The sequence below is a fragment of the Danio rerio genome, chromosome 4, assembly GCF_052040795.2.
Source record: "Danio rerio strain M-AB ecotype USA chromosome 4, GRCz13ab, whole genome shotgun sequence".
Taxonomy (NCBI): Eukaryota; Metazoa; Chordata; class Actinopteri; order Cypriniformes; family Danionidae; genus Danio; species Danio rerio.
Window position 1 is genome coordinate 59,444,276 of NC_141024.2, and position 18,619 is coordinate 59,462,894.

The window sequence follows — 18,619 nt, forward strand, 5'->3', positions numbered from 1 at the left end:
ATTTGGCAGCTGGATTTAAATAGCCAACGCTTGACAGCCTCTTTCGCTTACGGCCATACCACCCTGGAAATGCCCGATCTCATCTGAACTCGGAAGTAAAGCAGGGTCGGCCTGGTTAGTACTTGGATGGGAGACCGCCTGGGAATACCAGGTGCTGTAAGGCTTTTCGAAGTGCTTCATTTGGCAGCTGATTTAAATAGCCAACGCTTGACAGCCTCTTTCGCTTACGGCCATACCACCCTGGAAATGCCCGATCTCATCTGAACTCGGAAGTAAAGCAGGGTCGGGCCTGGTTAGTACTTGGATGGGAGACCGCTGGGAATACCAGGTGCTGTAAGCTTTTGAAGTGCTTCATTTGGCAGCTGATTTAAATAGCCAACGCTTGACAGCCTCTTTCGCTTACGGCCATACCACCCTGGAAATGCCCGATCTCATCTGAACTCGGAAGTAAAGCAGGGTCGGGCCTGGTTAGTACTTGGATGGGAGACTCGCCTGGGAATACCAGGTGCTGTAAGCTTTTTGAAGTGCTTCATTTGGCAGCTGATTTAAATAGCCAACGCTTGACAGCCTCTTTCGCTTACGGCCATACCACCCTGGAAATGCCCGATCTCATCTGAACTCGGAAGTAAAGCAGGGTCGGGCCTGGTTAGTACTTGGATGGAGACCGCCTGGGAATACCTGGTGCTGTAAGCTTTTCGAAGTTCTTCATTTGGCAGCTGATTTAAATAGCCAACGCTTGACAGCCTCTTTCGCTTACGGCCATACCACCCTGGAAATGCCCGATCTCATCTGAACTCGAAGTAAAGCAGGGTCGGGCCTGGTTAGTACTTGGATGGGAGACCGCCTGGGAATACCAGGTGCTGTAAGCTATTCGAAGTGCTTCATTTGGCAGCTGATTTAAATAGCCAACGCTTGACAGCCTCTTTCGCTTACGGCCATACCACCCTGGAAATGCCCGATCTCATCTGAACTCGGAAGTAAAGCAGGGTCGGGCCTGGTTAGTACTTGGATGGGAGACCGCCTGGGAATACCAGGTGCTGTAAGCTTTTTGAAGTGCTTCATTTGGCAGCTGATTTAAATAGCCAACGCTTGACAGCCTCTTTCGCTTACGGCCATACCACCCTGGAAATGCCCGATCTCATCTGAACTCGGAAGTAAAGCAGGGTCGGGCCTGGTTAGTACTTGGATGGGAGACCGCCTGGGAATACCAGGTGTCTGTAAGCTTTTCGAAGTGCTTCATTTGGCAGCTGATTTAATAGCCAACGCTTGACAGCCTCTTTCGCTTACGGCCATACCACCCTGGAAATGCCCGATCTCATCTGAACTCGGAAGTAAAGCAGGGTCGGGCCTGGTTAGTACTTGGATGGGAGACCGCCTGGGAATACCAGGTGCTGTAAGCTTTTTGAAGTGCTTCATTTGGCAGCTGATTTAAATAGCCAACGCTTGACAGCCTCTTTCGCTTACGGCCATACCACCCTGGAAATGCCCGATCTCATCTGAACTCGGAAGTAAAGCAGGGTCGGGCCTGGTTAGTACTTGGATGGGAGACCGCCTGGGAATAACCAGGTGCTGTAAGCTTTTCGAAGTGCTTCATTTGGCAGCTGATTTAAATAGCCAACGCTTGACAGCCTCTTTCGCTTACGGCCATACCACCCTGGAAATGCCCGATCTCATCTGAACTCGGAAGTAAAGCTGGGTCGGGCCTGGTTAGTACTTGGATGGGAGACCGCCTGGGAATACCAGGTGCTGTAAGCTTTTTGAAGTGCTTCATTTGGCAGCTGATTTAAATAGCCAACGCTTGACAGCCTCTTCGCTTACGGCCATACCACCCTGGAAATGCCCGATCTCATCTGAACTCGGAAGTAAAGCAGGGTCGGGCCTGGTTAGTACTTGGATGGGAGACCGCCTGGGAATACCAGGTGCTGTAAGCTTTTCGAAGTGCTTCATTTGGCAGCTGATTTAAATAGCCAACGCTTGACAGCCTCTTTCGCTTACGGCCTTACCACCCTGGAAATGCCCGATCTCATCTGAACTCGGAAGTAAAGCAGGGTCGGGCTGGTTAGTACTTGGATGGGAGACCGCCTGGGAATACCAGGTGCTGTAAGCTTTTTGAAGTGCTTCATTTGGCAGCTGATTTAAATAGCCAACGCTTGACAGCCTCTTTCGCTTACGGCCATACCACCCTGGAAATGCCCGATCTCATCTGAACTCGGAAGTAAAGCAGGGTCCGGGCCTGGTTAGTACTTGGATGGGAGACCGCCTGGGAATACCTGGGGCCTCATGTATCAACGCTGCGTACGCACAAAAACTTTGCGTACGCCAGGTTTCACGCTCAGAATCGCTCACGTTTGGATTTACTAACAATGAACTGAACGTGGGAATGTGCGCAGGTTCACGGCAGCTTTCTGGCAGGCGTACGCACATTTTTGTGCGTGTCTGTTTTATTTCCATTGGCGACTCCTAGAGGCAGTTGTGTTAAATTCTTCTCTACAAAGTGTCCTGATCCTTGCAATGGCAGCTGTATGAGACGGGTTCATCTAGCAGGTATATAAGGTTTCCATACCATACATTTGACCAGCTAAACATTAAAGCACAATCTGCAGCGGTCGCCTGTTTTCCCAATGTAACTGAGTGATCTACTGCACGCAAAAAAAAAAAAAGACACTATCTGAAGATAAAAAGGCCCAGGGGTATGGACATTAAATAGTGAAATTTTAAAAAACGAAGACTATGTTAAAAAAGTAAAAGAAATAATAGAAAAAGAAAAAGAAAACCAGATCTATAATGAAGACAAAAGACTATGGTGGGAAAATGTCAAATTTCTGATTAAAAAATCTACATTAACATTCTGTAGAATAATACAAAAGAATAAAAGACACAAAGAAAAGACAATCAAAGAAAACTTAGAAATAGAACTAGAAAAAAATGAAAAAGACATTCAAAAAATAAAAGAAATGGAGGGAAAACTGAAAGAAATAGAAGAAAAGAAATATGAAGGAGCTAGACTAAGAAGCAAAGCAAAATATGTAGTAGAGGGAGAAAAATGCACAAAGTTCTTCTTTGATTTAGAAAGACAAAAAGCAAAAGCAGAAACAATCAAGATAATACAAGGGGCAAAAGGAGAAAGCATAGAAGGAAATGAAGAAATTTTAAAAGAAATCAAAAAATACTATGAGGAGTTATTTAAAACACAGGGAGTTGATGAAGTACAAATGTCAAAATTATTAAAACAGATAAAAACAAAAATAGATGAAGAGGATAAAAAAGAATGCGACCAAGAAATAGGGGAAGAAGAAATAAGAAAAGCAATAGAAAGCTTGAACAAAAAGAAAAGTCCAGGAATAGATGGTTTAAATAGTGAATTTTATGTATGTTTTAAAGAAATTTTAATTCCGATTTTAACTGACGTTTTTAAGGAAATACTGCAAAAAAGAAGAGCTAAATGAAAGAATGGGAATGGGATTAATGAAATTAATACACAAAAAAGGAGAAAAGACATTGTTAAAAAATTACAGACCAATCACAATGTTAAACACAGATTTGAAGATTTTAACAAAATTTTAGCAAATAGATTAAAAGAAGTGATGCCAAAAATAATTAAAACAACACAGGCCTATGCGATAAAAGGAAGAGACATAGCAGACATAACAATGAGCATAAAAGACATCATAGAATATATGAAGGAGAAAAAAGAGGAAGGATATATAATAAGTCTGGATTTTGAAAAAGCTTTTGATAGAGTTGAACACCAGTTTTTATTCAAAGTACTCAAAAAGTTTGGTTTTGGAGAAGTTTTTAGAAAATGGATAAAGATTTTGTATAAGGGTATTTAACAAAAATAAAATGTAATGGCTTTTTAACAGAATGTTTTAAAATAACAAGATCGATAAGACAAGGATGCCCTCTGTCAGCACTTTTATATTCACTTGTGGCAGAACCCCTGGGCTTAGCTATCAACGAAGAAGAAAAAATTAAAGGAATTGAGATTGAAGAAAATAAAGTAAATAAAAAAATGTTTCAATATGCAGATGACACTACATTAATAGTAAAAGGAAAGAGAGTGTGAAAAAAGCCATGAAAATAGTACAACAATTTTGTAAAGGATCGGGGAGTAAAGTAAATGAAGACAAAACGGTTTATATGAAGTTTGGAAAGGAAACAGATTTAGCAGAATGCACCAATTTCAAAGAAGTAGAAGAAATCAAGATTTTAGGGGTTTAATGGGGAAAGATGCCAGAACAGCGAGAGATAAGATGTGGGAAGGTCTTTTAACAGATATAGAAAGGAGGTTAAATTACTGGAAACTAAGAACACTAACATTAAAAGGAAAAGTTTTAATTTTAAATGTTTTAATGGAGTCTAAATTGTGGCATGTTTTATATGTTTTAGAAATGCCAATGTGGATAGAAAAGAGGTTGAAAAAATGTTTTACAGATTTTTTATGGGGAGGTAAGCCACCAAGGATTGCTTTTAATACAGTCGTAGGGGAAATAGACAAAGGTGGTCTGGGTTTAATAGATGTAGAACAAAGAAAAAATAGTTTAAGAGTGAAAAGAATAAAAAAGTATCTAGAAAAAGAAAACAAAGCAGAGTGGAAAAAAACAATGAAATATTTTTTAAACAAATGTGGTAATTTTAACATGGGAGATGGGATTTTATGGATGAAAACAAAAGCTTGGATGACAGAAAACTTACCTGAATTTTATAGAGAAATTTTAAGTGCGTGGGGGAATTTTTAAAACAAGTGGAATATAGTCCACATGGAAGGGAAAACATTTTAAACCAACCTCTTTTCTTGAACAATAACATTTTAAGTCAAGGGAAGGTTTTATACTATAAGAAATGGATAGAAGTTGGGATTTTAAAAGTGCGGGACATTTTATATGAATTTAAAGAAGGCTTTTTAACTGAACAATATGTTATAGACACAATGGAGGAGGCGAAAGAGGAATACAACAGAAAGGAAATTGAGAAAAATCTTGACATAATTAAACAGGCAATTCCAAAAGAATGGATAAGAAGCATAGAAAATTTTGAAAAAGAAAAGAAACAAAAGAAGTGTATGTGAAAACAGGTGAAAAAATAGGCAATTTTAATGAATGTACTGTGAAAAATATTTATTGTTTTTTTAGAGAGAATGTTTTAAAGAACCAACAGCAAACAAATACTGGATAGAGAAATACAAAAATGTAAAAGCAAATGAAATATGGGGAAACATGAAAGGAAGGTATGTGGAAACAAAAGTCGAATGTCTAGAATTTTTAATAAGGCACAAAGCAATCTTTTCTGATGTCATTTTAAACAAGATAGGGATGGAACAAAGTGGAATGTGTAAAGTATGTCAAAAAGAAGAAGAGGGTTTTTTACACATGTTTTTATATTGTCAAGAATTGGAAGGTTTTTTAAAAGATTGTAAAGTTTTAATTAAAGGACTACTTGGAGACTGGGATGAAAATGAAACAGAATGGAACAGAGTAGTGATGTTGGGATGGAATAAGAACAATGAAAATAAGAAAATAGTAAACCTATGTATAATGCTGATGAAAAATGCAATGTGGGAAAGGAGAATTGTGGCAAAAAAAGAGAAAATGGTAATGGATGTATGGGGAATTTTTAAGAGGAAAATGGAGAGATATGTGGAAAAACTGTATGTATATCATAAAAATGAGAACATTTTGAGTGAGCTGCACAAAATTCTGACGGACAAGGCATGTCAAGTTTTTAAAGAAATGAACTGGAAACTACCACATTTTTAATGTTTTTGAATATGAAATGATCTTTTAATGTCTGTTTTATTATGATTTACTGTAAAAGAATGTAATCGAAATTGGTTCAATAAAAAAAAAAAAAAAAAAAAAAAAAAAAAGAAATGCCCGATCTCATCTGAACTCGGAAGTAAAGCAGGGTCGGGCCTGGTTAGTACTTGGATGGGAGACCGCCTGGGAATACCAGGTGCTGTAAGCTTTTCGAAGTGCTTCATTTGGCAGCTGATTTAAATAGCCAACGCTTGACATCCTCTTTCGCTTACGGCCATACCACCCTGGAAATGCCCCGATCTCATCTGAACTCGGAAGTAAAGCAGGGTCGGGTCCGGTTAGTACTTGGATGGGAGACCGCCTGGGAATACCAGGTGCTGTAAGCTTTTCGAAGTGCTTCATTTGGCAGCTGATTTAAATAGCCAACGCTTGACATCCTCTTTCGCTTACGGCCATACCACCCTGGAAATGCCCGATCTCATCTGAACTCGGAAGTAAAGCAGGGTCGGGCCCGGTTAGTACTTGGATGGGAGACCGCCTGGGAATACCAGGTGCTGTAAGCTTTTCGAAGTGCTTCATTTGGCAGCTGATTTAAATAGCCAACGCTTGACATCCTCTTTCGCTTACGGCCATACCACCCTGGAAATGCCCGATCTCATCTGAACTCGGAAGTAAAGCAGGGTCGGGCCCGGTTAGTACTTGGATGGGAGACCGCCTGGGAATACCAGGTGCTGTAAGCTTTTCGAAGTGCTTCATTTGGCAGCTGATTTAAATAGCCAACGCTTGACATCCTCTTTCGCTTACGGCCATACCACCCTGGAAATGCCCGATCTCATCTGAACTCGGAAGTAAAGCAGGGTCGGGCCTGGTTAGTACTTGGATGGGAGACCGCCTGGGAATACCAGGTGCTGTAAGCTTTTCGAAGTGCTTCATTTGGCAGCTGATTTAAATAGCCAACGCTTGACATCCTCTTTCGCTTACGGCCATACCACCCTGGAAATGCCCGATCTCATCTAAACTCGGAAGTAAAGCAGGGTCGGGCCTGGTTAGTACTTGGATGGGAGACCGCCTGGGAATACCAGGTGCTGTAAGCTTTTCGAAGTGCTTCATTTGGCAGCTGATTTAAATAGCCAACGCTTGACATTCTCTTTCGCTTACGGCCATACCACCCTGGAAATGCCCGATCTCATCTGAACTCGGAAGTAAAGCAGGGTCGGGCCCGGTTAGTACTTGGATGGGAGACCGCCTGGGAATACCAGGTGCTGTAAGCTTTTCGAAGTGCTTCATTTGGCAGCTGATTTAAATAGCCAACGCTTGACATCCTCTTTCGCTTACGGCCATACCACCCTGGAAATGCCCGATCTCATCTGAACTCGGAAGTAAAGCAGGGTCGGGCCTGGTTAGTACTTGGATGGGAGACCGCCTGGGAATACCAGGTGCTGTAAGCTTTTCGAAGTGCTTCATTTGGCAGCTGATTTAAATAGCCAACGCTTGACATCCTCTTTCGCTTACGGCCATACCACCCTGGAAATGCCCGATCTCATCTGAACTCGGAAGTAAAGCAGGGTCGGGCCTGGTTAGTACTTGGATGGGAGACCGCCTGGGAATACCAGGTGCTGTAAGCTTTTCGAAGTGCTTCATTTGGCAGCTGATTTAAATAGCCAACGCTTGACATCCTCTTTCACTTACGGCCATACCACCCTGGAAATGCCCGATCTCATCTGAACTCGGAAGTAAAGCAGGGTCGGGCCTGGTTAGTACTTGGATGGGAGACCGCCTGGGAATACCAGGTGCTGTAAGCTTTTCGAAGTGCTTCATTTGGCAGCTGATTTAAATAGCCAACGCTTGACATCCTCTTTCGCTTACGGCCATACCACCCTGGAAATGCCCGATCTCATCTGAACTCGGAAGTAAAGCAGGGTCGGGCCTGGTTAGTACTTGGATGGGAGACCGCCTGGGAATACCAGGTGCTGTAAGCTTTTCGAAGTGCTTCATTTGGCAGCTGATTTAAATAGCCAACGCTTGACATCCTCTTTCGCTTACGGCCATACCACCCTGGAAATGCCCGATCTCATTGAACTCGGAAGTAAAGCAGGGTCGGGCCTGGTTAGTACTTGGATGGGAGACCGCCTGGGAATACCAGGTGCTGTAAGCTTTTCGAAGTGCTTCATTGGCAGCTGATTTAAATAGCCAACGCTTGACATCCTCTTTCGCTTACGGCCATACCACCCTGGAAATGCCCGATCTCATCTGAACTCGGAAGTAAAGCAGGGTCGGGGCCTGGTTAGTACTTGGATGGGAGACCGCCTGGGAATACCAGGTGCTGTAAGCTTTTCGAAGTGCTTCATTTGGCAGCTGATTTAAATAGCCAACGCTTGACATCCTCTTTCGCTTACGGCCATACCACCCTGGAAATGCCCGATCTCATCTGAACTCGGAAGTAAAGCAGGGTCGGGCCTGGTTAGTACTTGGATGGGAGACCGCCTGGGAATACCAGGTGCTGTAAGCTTTTCGAAGTGCTTCATTTGGCAGCTGATTTAAATAGCCAACGCTTGACATTCTCTTTCGCTTATGGCCATACCACCCTGGAAATGCCCGATCTCATCTGAACTCGGAAGTAAAGCAGGGTCGGGCCTGGTTAGTACTTGGATGGGAGACCGCCTGGGAATACCAGGTGCTGTAAGCTTTTCGAAGTGCTTCATTTGGCAGCTGATTTAAATAGCCAACGCTTGACATCCTCTTTCGGTTACGGCCATACCACCCTGGAAATGCCCGATCTCATCTGAACTCGGAAGTAAAGCAGGGTCGGGCCTGGTTAGTACTTGGATGGGAGACCGCCTGGGAATACCAGGTGCTGTAAGCTTTTCGAAGTGCTTCATTTGGCAGCTGATTTATATAGCCAACGCTTGACATCCTCTTTCGCTTACGGCCATACCACCCTGGAAATGCCCGATCTCATCTGAACTCGGAAGTAAAGCAGGGTCGGGCCTGGTTAGTACTTGGATGGGAGACCGCCTGGGAATACCAGGTGCTGTAAGCTTTTCGAAGTGCTTCATTTGGCAGCTGATTTAAATAGCCAACGCTTGACATCCTCTTTCGCTTACGGCCATACCACCCTGGAAATGCCCGATCTCATCTGAACTCGGAAGTAAAGCAGGGTCGGGCCTGGTTAGTACTTGGATGGGAGACCGCCTGGGAATACCAGGTGCTGTAAGCTTTTCGAAGTGCTTCATTTGGCAGCTGATTTAAATAGCCAACGCTTGACATCCTCTTTCGCTTACGGCCATACCACCCTGGAAATGCCCGATCTCATCTGAACTCGGAAGTAAAGCAGGGTCGGGCCCGGTTAGTACTTGGATGGGAGACCGCCTGGGAATACCAGGTGCTGTAAGCTTTTCGAAGTGCTTCATTTGGCAGCTGATTTAAATAGCCAACGCTTGACATCCTCTTTCGCTTACGGCCATACACCCTGGAAATGCCCGATCTCATCTGAACTCGGAAGTAAAGCAGGGTCGGGCCCGGTTAGTACTTGGATGGGAGACCGCCTGGGAATACCAGGTGCTGTAAGCTTTTCGAAGTGCTTCATTTGGCAGCTGATTTAAATAGCCAACGCTTGACATCCTCTTTTGCTTACGGCCATACCACCCTGGAAATGCCCGATCTCATCTGAACTCGGAAGTAAAGCAGGGTCGGGCCCGGTTAGTACTTGGATGGGAGACCGCCTGGGAATACCAGGTGCTGTAAGTTTTTCGAAGTGCTTCATTTGGCAGCTGATTTAAATAGCCAACGCTTGACATCCTCTTTCGCTTACGGCCATACCACCCTGGAAATGCCCGATCTCATCTGAACTCGGAAGTAAAGCAGGGTCGGGCCTGGTTAGTACTTGGATGGGAGACCGCCTGGGAATACCAGGTGCTGTAAGCTTTTCGAAGTGCTTCATTTGGCAGCTGATTTAAATAGCCAACGCTTGACATCCTCTTTCGCTTACGGCCATACCACCCTGGAAATGCCCGATCTCATCTGAACTCGGAAGTAAAGCAGGGTCGGGCCCGGTTAGTACTTGGATGGGAGACCGCCTGGGAATACCAGGTGCTGTAAGCTTTTCGAAGTGCTTCATTTGGCAGCTGATTTAAATAGCCAACGCTTGACATCCTCTTTCGCTTACGGCCATACCACCCTGGAAATGCCCGATCTCATCTGAACTCGGAAGTAAAGCAGGGTCGGGCCTGGTTAGTACTTGGATGGGAGACCGCCTGGGAATACCAGGTGCTGTAAGCTTTTCGAAGTGCTTCATTTGGCAGCTGATTTAAATAGCCAACGCTTGACATCCTCTTTCGCTTACGGCCATACCACCCTGAGCACGCTAGAGGGAGCTAGAGTGCAACGAGGAAGTGTAAGGCTGCAGACAGGAGAGAGAGGCTCTCCATTTTTTTTGTGTTATTTTGAGTTTATTTAGTGTCTTTTTGTGATAGTGGACTTTTTTTTTTTTTTTTTTTTTTTTTTTTTTTTTTTTTTTTTTTGTCTTTTAACCACCTGACAGCAGCACGTGTGCTGGCTGGAAGGTGGTTAGCACAGTTTTTTTGAGAGAAAATGATGGACTCACAAAGCAACAGCACAGATTTGTTTGATGAAGCACATGGGGAAAACATCACAGGAAGGAGTGGAGAAAGACAAAAAGAAAACAGCACTGGATTACGAGGGGAAAGACAATTGGAAAACAACACTGGACAGGAAGGAGAAAGAAACATGGTAAACAAAGAACGACAAGAAAACCAACAACAAGAGATGCAACAACAAAGAAGTGGAAAAAAGTACATGAAGGAAGCAACAGTGATTCTAAATGTGGACAAAGTTAAAGAGGTGAGAGTTTTGGAAATAATTAATGCAGTAACTGAAAAGTGTGGACTTGGGAAAATTCTTGCGATAAGGCCGAGACAGGACAAAGATTATGAACTAACTTTAGAAAATGAAGAAACATGCGATAAACTGATGGATGGACTAATAATAAAAGGAGAAACCTGTGAAGTGAAAATGCTACAAAATAGAGACTACGTGGTTTCCTTCATGCATTTGCCCGCTTACCTGGATGATCAATTAATATTAGATAAATTAGAAGGCTGGGGAGTATTTCCCATAACAAAAATTAAAAGAAGGGTATATCCGGGCACAGAAATAGAAGATGGAACTCGATATCTCAAAGTGAGATTCCCCAGAGAAGTGATATCTCTCCCTTACAGCACAAGACTGGAAACGGCAGAAGGTCAGCAATATTTTAGGGTGATGCACAGCCACCAGGTTAAGACTTGTAGGCTGTGCATGAGCCCTGACCATATGGTCAAAGATTGCCCAGACTTTAAATGCCATAAATGTGAGGAAAGGGGACATTTTGCCAGAGACTGCGATGCTATTAAGTGCCCGGACTGCCAGAACTATTTAAGTAAGTGTGAATGTTGGATGGAGGAAGAGGAGGAGGAGGATGAGATCCAGGTGAGTGGGCAAATGCATGAAGGAAACAGTGAAAAGGAAAGTAATGAAGAGGAACAAACACGACACAAACAATACAAACTACAACAGAGGAAATAACATTGAAGGAGGAGAATGCAAAAAAAGAAAAGGAAAAAGAAACAGAAACAGACAGTCAACAAATAGAGCATGAAGAGGAGGTAGCATGGACACCAATGGACATAACTTCTAGCTTCAAAAACGTTTTGGATGTAATTGAAAAAGAGGATCTTAAAGAACAAAGCCAAAGGAACGGACAGAGAGACTGGAAAACATGAGGAGGAAGTAGAAAAAGACAAACTTGAGAAAAGACAAACAAGACGATCAGCAAAAGTTTTATCAAAATTAGAAACTGCAAGAAAAAAGGGTTTGAAAAAAGGACAACTGAAAAGCCACAACAGATATGATTCTTTGAGAGGTTTGGGAGAAGAAGAGGACTAAGATGACGGTTTTTATTTCCTTTTTCCTTCTTTTAATGGTTTTAAATTGCGTGTCTTTTAATGCAAGAGGTTTAATGGACTTAAGAAAATTTAAGAATGTAAAGGAAAAATGTAAAAGAGAAGAAATAATTATTTTACAAGAAACAAATTGGAAAAATGAGGTGATGGACATATATAAAAAAGAATGGGATGGGGACTTTTATTATAGTAATGGAGATACGAAAGCTGGGAGAGGAGTAGCAATTTAATAAAGAAGAATGCACTGCAAATGAGTAAAGTAATATATAAAGACAAACAAGGAAAATGTATGATCTTAGAAATAAATATGAAGGGAAGATATTATTTTAGTTAATGTGCATGCACCAAATGAAGAGAGTGAAAAGAAAAGCTTTTTTAACATATTAAGAAGGTTTTTAAAAAACTATAAACAAATAATAGTATGTGGGGATTTTAACACTGTTTTTAGCAGACAGGACATAACAGAAGGTATGGTTTTTAAATCAGACACGGGAAGGAAAGAACTAAAATCACTAATAGAGGAAAAAGGAATGATAGACATTTGGAGAGAAAGAAATGGGAAGAAAAAGGAGTTTCCTAGAAGACAAATAGTAGGGAATTTTGTAAACCAATCGAGAATAGACTATGTGTTATGCACAAGAAATATAGAAATTATATAGAAAAAATAAGCTACGATGAAACTGTTTTAAGTGACCATAAATTTGTATTTTTTAATTTTAATACAGAAGAAATACAAAGAGGCCCAGGGGTATGGACATTAAATAGTGAAATTTTAAAAAACGAAGACTATGTTAAAAAAGTAAAAGAAATAATAGAAAAAGAAAAAGAAAACCAGATCTATAATGAAGACAAAAGACTATGGTGGGAAAATGTCAAATTTCTGATTAAAAAATCTACATTAACATTCTGTAGAATAATACAAAAGAATAAAAGACACAAAGAAAAGACAATCAAAGAAAACTTAGAAATAGAACTAGAAAAAAATGAAAAAGACATTCAAAAAAATAAAAGAAATGGAGGGAAAACTGAAAGAAATAGAAGAAAAGAAATATGAAGGAGCTAGACTAAGAAGCAAAGCAAAATATGTAGTAGAGGGAGAAAAATGCACAAAGTTCTTCTTTGATTTAGAAAGACAAAAAGCAAAAGCAGAAACAATCAAGATAATACAAGGGGCAAAAGGAGAAAGCATAGAAGGAAATGAAGAAATTTTAAAAGAAATCAAAAAATACTATGAGGAGTTATTTAAAACACAGGGAGTTGATGAAGTACAAATGTCAAAATTATTAAAACAGATAAAAACAAAAATAGATGAAGAGGATAAAAAAGAATGCGACCAAGAAATAGGGGAAGAAGAAATAAGAAAAGCAATAGAAAGCTTGAACAAAAAGAAAAGTCCAGGAATAGATGGTTTAAATAGTGAATTTTATGTATGTTTTAAAGAAATTTTAATTCCGATTTTAACTGACGTTTTTAAGGAAATACTGCAAAAAGAAGAGCTAAATGAAAGAATGGGAATGGGATTAATGAAATTAATACACAAAAAAGGAGAAAAGACATTGTTAAAAAATTACAGACCAATCACAATGTTAAACACAGATTTGAAGATTTTAACAAAATTTTAGCAAATAGATTAAAAGAAGTGATGCCAAAAATAATTAAAACAACACAGGCCTATGCGATAAAAGGAAGAGACATAGCAGACATAACAATGAGCATAAAAGACATCATAGAATATATGAAGGAGAAAAAAGAGGAAGGATATATAATAAGTCTGGATTTTGAAAAAGCTTTTGATAGAGTTGAACACCAGTTTTTATTCAAAGTACTCAAAAAGTTTGGTTTTGGAGAAGTTTTTAGAAAATGGATAAGATTTTGTATAAGGGTATTTTAACAAAAATAAAATGTAATGGCTTTTTAACAGAATGTTTTAAAATAACAAGATCGATAAGACAAGGATGCCCTCTGTCAGCACTTTTATATTCACTTGTGGCAGAACCCCTGGGCTTAGCTATCAACGAAGAAGAAAAAATTAAAGGAATTGAGATTGAAGAAAATAAAGTAAATAAAAAAATGTTTCAATATGCAGATGACACTACATTAATAGTAAAAGGAAAAGAGAGTGTGAAAAAAGCCATGAAAATAGTACAACAATTTTGTAAAGGATCGGGGAGTAAAGTAAATGAAGACAAAACGGTTTATATGAAGTTTGGAAAGGAAACAGATTTAGCAGAATGCACCAATTTCAAAGAAGTAGAAGAAATCAAGATTTTAGGGGTTTTAATGGGGAAAGATGCCAGAACAGCGAGAGATAAGATGTGGGAAGGTCTTTTAACAGATATAGAAAGGAGGTTAAATTACTGGAAACTAAGAACACTAACATTAAAAGGAAAAGTTTTAATTTTAAATGTTTTAATGGAGTCTAAATTGTGGCATGTTTTATATGTTTTAGAAATGCCAATGTGGATAGAAAAGAGGTTGAAAAAATGTTTTACAGATTTTTTATGGGGAGGTAAGCCACCAAGGATTGCTTTTAATACAGTCGTAGGGGAAATAGACAAAGGTGGTCTGGTTTAATAGATGTAGAACAAAGAAAAATAGTTTAAGAGTGAAAAGAATAAAAAAGTATCTAGAAAAAGAAAACAAAGCAGAGTGGAAAAAAACAATGAAATATTTTTTAAACAAATGTGGTAATTTTAACATGGGAGATGGGATTTTATGGATGAAAACAAAAGCTTGGATGACAGAAAACTTACCTGAATTTTATAGAGAATTTTAAGTGCGTGGGGGAATTTTTTAAAACAAGTGGAATATAGTCCACATGGAAGGGAAAACATTTTAAACCAACCTCTTTTCTTGAACAATAACATTTTAAGTCAAGGGAAGGTTTTATACTATAAGAAATGGATAGAAGTTGGGATTTTAAAAGTGCGGGACATTTTATATGAATTTAAAGAAGGCTTTTTAACTGAACAATATGTTATAGACACAATGGAGGAGGCGAAAGAGGAATACAACAGAAAGGAAATTGAGAAAAATCTTGACATAATTAAACAGGCAATTCCAAAAGAATGGATAAGAAGCATAGAAAATTTTGAAAAAGAAAAAGAAACAAAAGAAGTGTATGTGAAAACAGGTGAAAAAATAGGCAATTTTAATGAATGTACTGTGAAAAATATTTATTGTTTTTTTAGAGAGAATGTTTTTAAAGAACCAACAGCAAACAAATACTGGATAGAGAAATACAAAAATGTAAAAGCAAATGAAATATGGGGAAACATGAAAGGAAGGTATGTGGAAACAAAAGTCGAATGTCTAGAATTTTTAATAAGGCACAAAGCAATCTTTTCTGATGTCATTTTAAACAAGATAGGGATGGAACAAGTGGAATGTGTAAAGTATGTCAAAAAGAAGAAGAGGGTTTTTTACACATGTTTTTATATTGTCAAGAATTGGAAGGTTTTTTAAAAGATTGTAAAGTTTTAATTAAAGGACTACTTGGAGACTGGATGAAAATGAAACAGAATGGAACAGAGTAGTGATGTTGGGATGGAATAAGAACAATGAAAATAAGAAAATAGTAAACCTATGTATAATGCTGATGAAAAATGCAATGTGGGAAAGGAGAATTGTGGCAAAAAAAGAGAAAATGGTAAAGGATGTATGGGGAATTTTTAAGAGGAAAATGGAGAGATATGTGGAAAAACTGTATGTATATCATAAAAATGAGAACATTTTGAGTGAGCTGCACAAAATTCTGACGGACAAGGCATGTCAAGTTTTTAAAGAAATGAACTGGAAACTACCACATTTTTAATGTTTTGAATATGAAATGATCTTTTAATGTCTGTTTTATTATGATTTACTGTAAAAGAATGTAATCGAAATTGGTTCAATAAAAAAAAAAAAAAAAAAAAAAAAAAAGAAATGCCCGATCTCATCTGAACTCGGAAGTAAAGCAGGGTCGGGCCTGGTTAGTACTTGGATGGGAGACCGCCTGGGAATACCAGGTGCTGTAAGCTTTTCGAAGTGCTTCATTTGGCAGCTGATTTAAATAGCCAACGCTTGACATCCTCTTTCGCTTACGGCCATACCACCCTGGAAATGCCCGATCTCATCTGAACTCGGAAGTAAAGCAGGGTCGGGTCCGGTTAGTACTTGGATGGGAGACCGCCTGGGAATACCAGGTGCTGTAAGCTTTTCGAAGTGCTTCATTTGGCAGCTGATTTAAATAGCCAACGCTTGACATCCTCTTTCGCTTACGGCCATACCACCCTGGAAATGCCCGATCTCATCTGAACTCGGAAGTAAAGCAGGGTCGGGCCCGGTTAGTACTTGGATGGGAGACCGCCTGGGAATACCAGGTGCTGTAAGCTTTTCGAAGTGCTTCATTTGGCAGCTGATTTAAATAGCCAACGCTTGACATCCTCTTTCGCTTACGGCCATACCACCCTGGAAATGCCCGATCTCATCTGAACTCGGAAGTAAAGCAGGGTCGGGCCCGGTTAGTACTTGGATGGGAGACCGCCTGGGAATACCAGGTGCTGTAAGCTTTTCGAAGTGCTTCATTTGGCAGCTGATTTAAATAGCCAACGCTTGACATCCTCTTTCGCTTACGGCCATACCACCCTGGAAATGCCCGATCTCATCTGAACTCGGAAGTAAAGCAGGGTCGGGCCTGGTTAGTACTTGGATGGGAGACCGCCTGGGAATACCAGGTGCTGTAAGCTTTTCGAAGTGCTTCATTTGGCAGCTGATTTAAATAGCCAACGCTTGACATCCTCTTTCGCTTACGGCCATACCACCCTGGAAATGCCCGATCTCATCTAAACTCGGAAGTAAAGCAGGGTCGGGCCTGGTTAGTACTTGGATGGGAGACCGCCTGGGAATACCAGGTGCTGTAAGCTTTTCGAAGTGCTTCATTTGGCAGCTGATTTAAATAGCCAACGCTTGACATTCTCTTTCGCTTACGGCCATACCACCCTGGAAATGCCCGATCTCATCTGAACTCGGAAGTAAAGCAGGGTCGGGCCCGGTTAGTACTTGGATGGGAGACCGCCTGGGAATACCAGGTGCTGTAAGCTTTTCGAAGTGCTTCATTTGGCAGCTGATTTAAATAGCCAACGCTTGACATCCTCTTTCGCTTACGGCCATACCACCCTGGAAATGCCCGATCTCATCTGAACTCGGAAGTAAAGCAGGGTCGGGCCTGGTTAGTACTTGGATGGGAGACCGCCTGGGAATACCAGGTGCTGTAAGCTTTTCGAAGTGCTTCATTTGGCAGCTGATTTAAATAGCCAACGCTTGACATCCTCTTTCGCTTACGGCCATACCACCCTGGAAATGCCCGATCTCATCTGAACTCGGAAGTAAAGCAGGGTCGGGCCTGGTTAGTACTTGGATGGGAGACCGCCTGGGAATACCAGGTGCTGTAAGCTTTTCGAAGTGCTTCATTTGGCAGCTGATTTAAATAGCCAACGCTTGACATCCTCTTTACTTACGGCCATACCACCCTGGAAATGCCCGATCTCATCTGAACTCGGAAGTAAAGCAGGGTCGGGCCTGGTTAGTACTTGGATGGGAGACCGCCTGGGAATACCAGGTGCTGTAAGCTTTTCGAAGTGCTTCATTTGGCAGCTGATTTAAATAGCCAACGCTTGACATCCTCTTTCGCTTACGGCCATACCACCCTGGAAATGCCCGATCTCATCTGAACTCGGAAGTAAAGCAGGGTCGGGCCTGGTTAGTACTTGGATGGGAGACCGCCTGGGAATACCAGGTGCTGTAAGCTTTTCGAAGTGCTTCATTTGGCAGCTGATTTAAATAGCCAACGCTTGACATCCTCTTTCGCTTACGGCCATACCACCCTGGAAATGCCGATCTCATCTGAACTCGGAAGTAAAGCAGGGTCGGGCCTGGTTAGTACTTGGATGGGAGACCGCCTGGGAATACCAGGTGCTGTAAGCTTTTCGAAGTGCTTCATTTGGCAGCTGATTTAAATAGCCAACGCTTGACATCCTCTTTCGCTTACGGCCATACCACCCTGGAAATGCCCGATCTCATCTGAACTCGGAAGTAAAGCAGGGTCGGGCCTGGTTAGTACTTGGATGGGAGACCGCCTGGGAATACCAGGTGCTGTAAGCTTTTCGAAGTGCTTCATTTGGCAGCTGATTTAAATAGCCAACGCTTGACATCCTCTTTCGCTTACGGCCATACCACCCTGGAAATGCCCGATCTCATCTGAACTCGGAAGTAAAGCAGGGTCGGGCCTGGTTAGTACTTGGATGGGAGACCGCCTGGGAATACCAGGTGCTGTAAGCTTTTCGAAGTGCTTCATTTGGCAGCTGATTTAAATAGCCAACGCTTGACATCCTCTTTCGCTTACGGCCATACCACCCTGGAAATGCCCGATCTCATCTGAACTCGGAAGTAAAGCAGGGTCGGGCCTGGTTAGTACTTGGATGGGAGACCGCCTGGGAATACCAGGTGCTGTAAGCTTTTCGAAGTGCTTCATTTGGCAGCTGATTTAAATAGCCAACGCTTGACATCCTCTTTCGCTTACGGCCATACCACCCTGGAAATGCCCGATCTCATCTGAACTCGGAAGTAAAGCAGGGTCGGGCCTGGTTAGTACTTGGATGGGAGACCGCCTGGGAATACCAGGTGCTGTAAGCTTTTCGAAGTGCTTCATTTGGCAGCTGATTTAAATAGCCAACGCTTGACATCCTCTTTCGCTTACGGCCATACCACCCTGGAAATGCCCGATCTCATCTGAACTCGGAAGTAAAGCAGGGTCGGGCCTGGTTAGTACTTGGATGGGAGACCGCCTGGGAATACCAGGTGCTGTAAGCTTTTCGAAGTGCTTCATTTGGCAGCTGATTTAAATAGCCAACGCTTGACATCCTC

At 41.4% G+C, this 18,619-nt stretch overlaps 1 protein-coding gene, 51 non-coding genes and 1 pseudogene across 52 annotated transcripts in view; 52 read left to right on the forward strand and 1 right to left on the reverse strand.

Annotated features, from left to right (window-relative positions):
• LOC110439541 (NACHT, LRR and PYD domains-containing protein 3-like) overlaps positions 1-18,619 on the reverse strand; it is a 601,035-nt gene that overhangs the window by 433,407 nt on the left and 149,009 nt on the right. The gene's annotated exons all lie outside the window — the stretch shown is intronic.
• On the forward strand, positions 46-163 carry LOC141382182 (5S ribosomal RNA). Its single transcript, XR_015486347.2, has one exon. It is a non-coding gene; the product is annotated as a 5S ribosomal RNA (ribosomal RNA).
• On the forward strand, positions 223-340 carry LOC141382183 (5S ribosomal RNA). Its single transcript, XR_015486348.2, has one exon. It is a non-coding gene; the product is annotated as a 5S ribosomal RNA (ribosomal RNA).
• On the forward strand, positions 398-517 carry LOC141382184 (5S ribosomal RNA). The gene has a single exon (XR_015486349.2). It is a non-coding gene; the product is annotated as a 5S ribosomal RNA (ribosomal RNA).
• Positions 576-693, forward strand: LOC141383028 (5S ribosomal RNA). The gene has a single exon (XR_015488189.2). It is a non-coding gene; the product is annotated as a 5S ribosomal RNA (ribosomal RNA).
• On the forward strand, positions 752-869 carry LOC141382185 (5S ribosomal RNA). The gene has a single exon (XR_015486350.2). It is a non-coding gene; the product is annotated as a 5S ribosomal RNA (ribosomal RNA).
• Positions 928-1,046, forward strand: LOC141382187 (5S ribosomal RNA). Its single transcript, XR_015486351.1, has one exon. It is a non-coding gene; the product is annotated as a 5S ribosomal RNA (ribosomal RNA).
• On the forward strand, positions 1,105-1,224 carry LOC141382188 (5S ribosomal RNA). The gene has a single exon (XR_015486352.2). It is a non-coding gene; the product is annotated as a 5S ribosomal RNA (ribosomal RNA).
• LOC141382189 (5S ribosomal RNA) lies at positions 1,282-1,400 on the forward strand. The gene has a single exon (XR_015486353.1). It is a non-coding gene; the product is annotated as a 5S ribosomal RNA (ribosomal RNA).
• Positions 1,459-1,578, forward strand: LOC141382190 (5S ribosomal RNA). The gene has a single exon (XR_015486355.2). It is a non-coding gene; the product is annotated as a 5S ribosomal RNA (ribosomal RNA).
• LOC141382191 (5S ribosomal RNA) lies at positions 1,637-1,755 on the forward strand. Its single transcript, XR_015486356.2, has one exon. It is a non-coding gene; the product is annotated as a 5S ribosomal RNA (ribosomal RNA).
• On the forward strand, positions 1,813-1,931 carry LOC141382192 (5S ribosomal RNA). Its single transcript, XR_015486357.1, has one exon. It is a non-coding gene; the product is annotated as a 5S ribosomal RNA (ribosomal RNA).
• LOC141382193 (5S ribosomal RNA) lies at positions 1,990-2,107 on the forward strand. Its single transcript, XR_015486358.2, has one exon. It is a non-coding gene; the product is annotated as a 5S ribosomal RNA (ribosomal RNA).
• On the forward strand, positions 2,166-2,285 carry LOC141383919 (5S ribosomal RNA; annotated as a pseudogene).
• Positions 6,023-6,142, forward strand: LOC137492795 (5S ribosomal RNA). The gene has a single exon (XR_015487448.2). It is a non-coding gene; the product is annotated as a 5S ribosomal RNA (ribosomal RNA).
• On the forward strand, positions 6,201-6,319 carry LOC137495182 (5S ribosomal RNA). Its single transcript, XR_015487449.2, has one exon. It is a non-coding gene; the product is annotated as a 5S ribosomal RNA (ribosomal RNA).
• Positions 6,378-6,496, forward strand: LOC137494073 (5S ribosomal RNA). The gene has a single exon (XR_015487450.2). It is a non-coding gene; the product is annotated as a 5S ribosomal RNA (ribosomal RNA).
• LOC137492793 (5S ribosomal RNA) lies at positions 6,555-6,673 on the forward strand. The gene has a single exon (XR_015487451.1). It is a non-coding gene; the product is annotated as a 5S ribosomal RNA (ribosomal RNA).
• Positions 6,732-6,850, forward strand: LOC137495181 (5S ribosomal RNA). Its single transcript, XR_015487452.2, has one exon. It is a non-coding gene; the product is annotated as a 5S ribosomal RNA (ribosomal RNA).
• On the forward strand, positions 6,909-7,027 carry LOC137494072 (5S ribosomal RNA). The gene has a single exon (XR_015488121.1). It is a non-coding gene; the product is annotated as a 5S ribosomal RNA (ribosomal RNA).
• On the forward strand, positions 7,086-7,204 carry LOC137492792 (5S ribosomal RNA). The gene has a single exon (XR_015488122.2). It is a non-coding gene; the product is annotated as a 5S ribosomal RNA (ribosomal RNA).
• Positions 7,263-7,381, forward strand: LOC141383893 (5S ribosomal RNA). The gene has a single exon (XR_015489667.2). It is a non-coding gene; the product is annotated as a 5S ribosomal RNA (ribosomal RNA).
• LOC137494071 (5S ribosomal RNA) lies at positions 7,440-7,558 on the forward strand. Its single transcript, XR_015485233.2, has one exon. It is a non-coding gene; the product is annotated as a 5S ribosomal RNA (ribosomal RNA).
• LOC141383672 (5S ribosomal RNA) lies at positions 7,617-7,735 on the forward strand. Its single transcript, XR_015489180.2, has one exon. It is a non-coding gene; the product is annotated as a 5S ribosomal RNA (ribosomal RNA).
• LOC148682236 (5S ribosomal RNA) lies at positions 7,794-7,911 on the forward strand. The gene has a single exon (XR_015943215.1). It is a non-coding gene; the product is annotated as a 5S ribosomal RNA (ribosomal RNA).
• On the forward strand, positions 7,969-8,088 carry LOC148682237 (5S ribosomal RNA). Its single transcript, XR_015944541.1, has one exon. It is a non-coding gene; the product is annotated as a 5S ribosomal RNA (ribosomal RNA).
• Positions 8,147-8,265, forward strand: LOC148682238 (5S ribosomal RNA). The gene has a single exon (XR_015944079.1). It is a non-coding gene; the product is annotated as a 5S ribosomal RNA (ribosomal RNA).
• Positions 8,324-8,442, forward strand: LOC148682239 (5S ribosomal RNA). The gene has a single exon (XR_015944359.1). It is a non-coding gene; the product is annotated as a 5S ribosomal RNA (ribosomal RNA).
• Positions 8,501-8,619, forward strand: LOC148682240 (5S ribosomal RNA). Its single transcript, XR_015944498.1, has one exon. It is a non-coding gene; the product is annotated as a 5S ribosomal RNA (ribosomal RNA).
• On the forward strand, positions 8,678-8,796 carry LOC148682241 (5S ribosomal RNA). Its single transcript, XR_015944080.1, has one exon. It is a non-coding gene; the product is annotated as a 5S ribosomal RNA (ribosomal RNA).
• LOC148682242 (5S ribosomal RNA) lies at positions 8,855-8,973 on the forward strand. Its single transcript, XR_015944081.1, has one exon. It is a non-coding gene; the product is annotated as a 5S ribosomal RNA (ribosomal RNA).
• On the forward strand, positions 9,032-9,150 carry LOC148682243 (5S ribosomal RNA). The gene has a single exon (XR_015944317.1). It is a non-coding gene; the product is annotated as a 5S ribosomal RNA (ribosomal RNA).
• On the forward strand, positions 9,209-9,326 carry LOC148682244 (5S ribosomal RNA). The gene has a single exon (XR_015943254.1). It is a non-coding gene; the product is annotated as a 5S ribosomal RNA (ribosomal RNA).
• On the forward strand, positions 9,385-9,503 carry LOC148682245 (5S ribosomal RNA). The gene has a single exon (XR_015944403.1). It is a non-coding gene; the product is annotated as a 5S ribosomal RNA (ribosomal RNA).
• On the forward strand, positions 9,562-9,680 carry LOC148682246 (5S ribosomal RNA). Its single transcript, XR_015944082.1, has one exon. It is a non-coding gene; the product is annotated as a 5S ribosomal RNA (ribosomal RNA).
• Positions 9,739-9,857, forward strand: LOC148682247 (5S ribosomal RNA). The gene has a single exon (XR_015944318.1). It is a non-coding gene; the product is annotated as a 5S ribosomal RNA (ribosomal RNA).
• On the forward strand, positions 9,916-10,034 carry LOC148682248 (5S ribosomal RNA). Its single transcript, XR_015944083.1, has one exon. It is a non-coding gene; the product is annotated as a 5S ribosomal RNA (ribosomal RNA).
• LOC141382785 (5S ribosomal RNA) lies at positions 15,794-15,912 on the forward strand. The gene has a single exon (XR_015487373.2). It is a non-coding gene; the product is annotated as a 5S ribosomal RNA (ribosomal RNA).
• Positions 15,971-16,089, forward strand: LOC141383096 (5S ribosomal RNA). Its single transcript, XR_015488113.1, has one exon. It is a non-coding gene; the product is annotated as a 5S ribosomal RNA (ribosomal RNA).
• On the forward strand, positions 16,148-16,266 carry LOC141383783 (5S ribosomal RNA). The gene has a single exon (XR_015489435.2). It is a non-coding gene; the product is annotated as a 5S ribosomal RNA (ribosomal RNA).
• LOC141383097 (5S ribosomal RNA) lies at positions 16,325-16,443 on the forward strand. Its single transcript, XR_015488115.2, has one exon. It is a non-coding gene; the product is annotated as a 5S ribosomal RNA (ribosomal RNA).
• Positions 16,502-16,620, forward strand: LOC141382786 (5S ribosomal RNA). The gene has a single exon (XR_015487374.2). It is a non-coding gene; the product is annotated as a 5S ribosomal RNA (ribosomal RNA).
• LOC141382787 (5S ribosomal RNA) lies at positions 16,679-16,797 on the forward strand. The gene has a single exon (XR_015487375.2). It is a non-coding gene; the product is annotated as a 5S ribosomal RNA (ribosomal RNA).
• Positions 16,856-16,974, forward strand: LOC141382788 (5S ribosomal RNA). Its single transcript, XR_015487376.1, has one exon. It is a non-coding gene; the product is annotated as a 5S ribosomal RNA (ribosomal RNA).
• Positions 17,033-17,151, forward strand: LOC141382827 (5S ribosomal RNA). The gene has a single exon (XR_015485247.2). It is a non-coding gene; the product is annotated as a 5S ribosomal RNA (ribosomal RNA).
• Positions 17,209-17,327, forward strand: LOC141382789 (5S ribosomal RNA). The gene has a single exon (XR_015487377.2). It is a non-coding gene; the product is annotated as a 5S ribosomal RNA (ribosomal RNA).
• Positions 17,386-17,504, forward strand: LOC141382790 (5S ribosomal RNA). The gene has a single exon (XR_015487378.1). It is a non-coding gene; the product is annotated as a 5S ribosomal RNA (ribosomal RNA).
• LOC141383397 (5S ribosomal RNA) lies at positions 17,563-17,680 on the forward strand. The gene has a single exon (XR_015488699.2). It is a non-coding gene; the product is annotated as a 5S ribosomal RNA (ribosomal RNA).
• Positions 17,739-17,857, forward strand: LOC141382791 (5S ribosomal RNA). Its single transcript, XR_015487379.1, has one exon. It is a non-coding gene; the product is annotated as a 5S ribosomal RNA (ribosomal RNA).
• Positions 17,916-18,034, forward strand: LOC141382792 (5S ribosomal RNA). Its single transcript, XR_015487381.1, has one exon. It is a non-coding gene; the product is annotated as a 5S ribosomal RNA (ribosomal RNA).
• Positions 18,093-18,211, forward strand: LOC141383679 (5S ribosomal RNA). Its single transcript, XR_015489171.2, has one exon. It is a non-coding gene; the product is annotated as a 5S ribosomal RNA (ribosomal RNA).
• Positions 18,270-18,388, forward strand: LOC141382793 (5S ribosomal RNA). The gene has a single exon (XR_015487382.1). It is a non-coding gene; the product is annotated as a 5S ribosomal RNA (ribosomal RNA).
• LOC141382794 (5S ribosomal RNA) lies at positions 18,447-18,565 on the forward strand. Its single transcript, XR_015487383.1, has one exon. It is a non-coding gene; the product is annotated as a 5S ribosomal RNA (ribosomal RNA).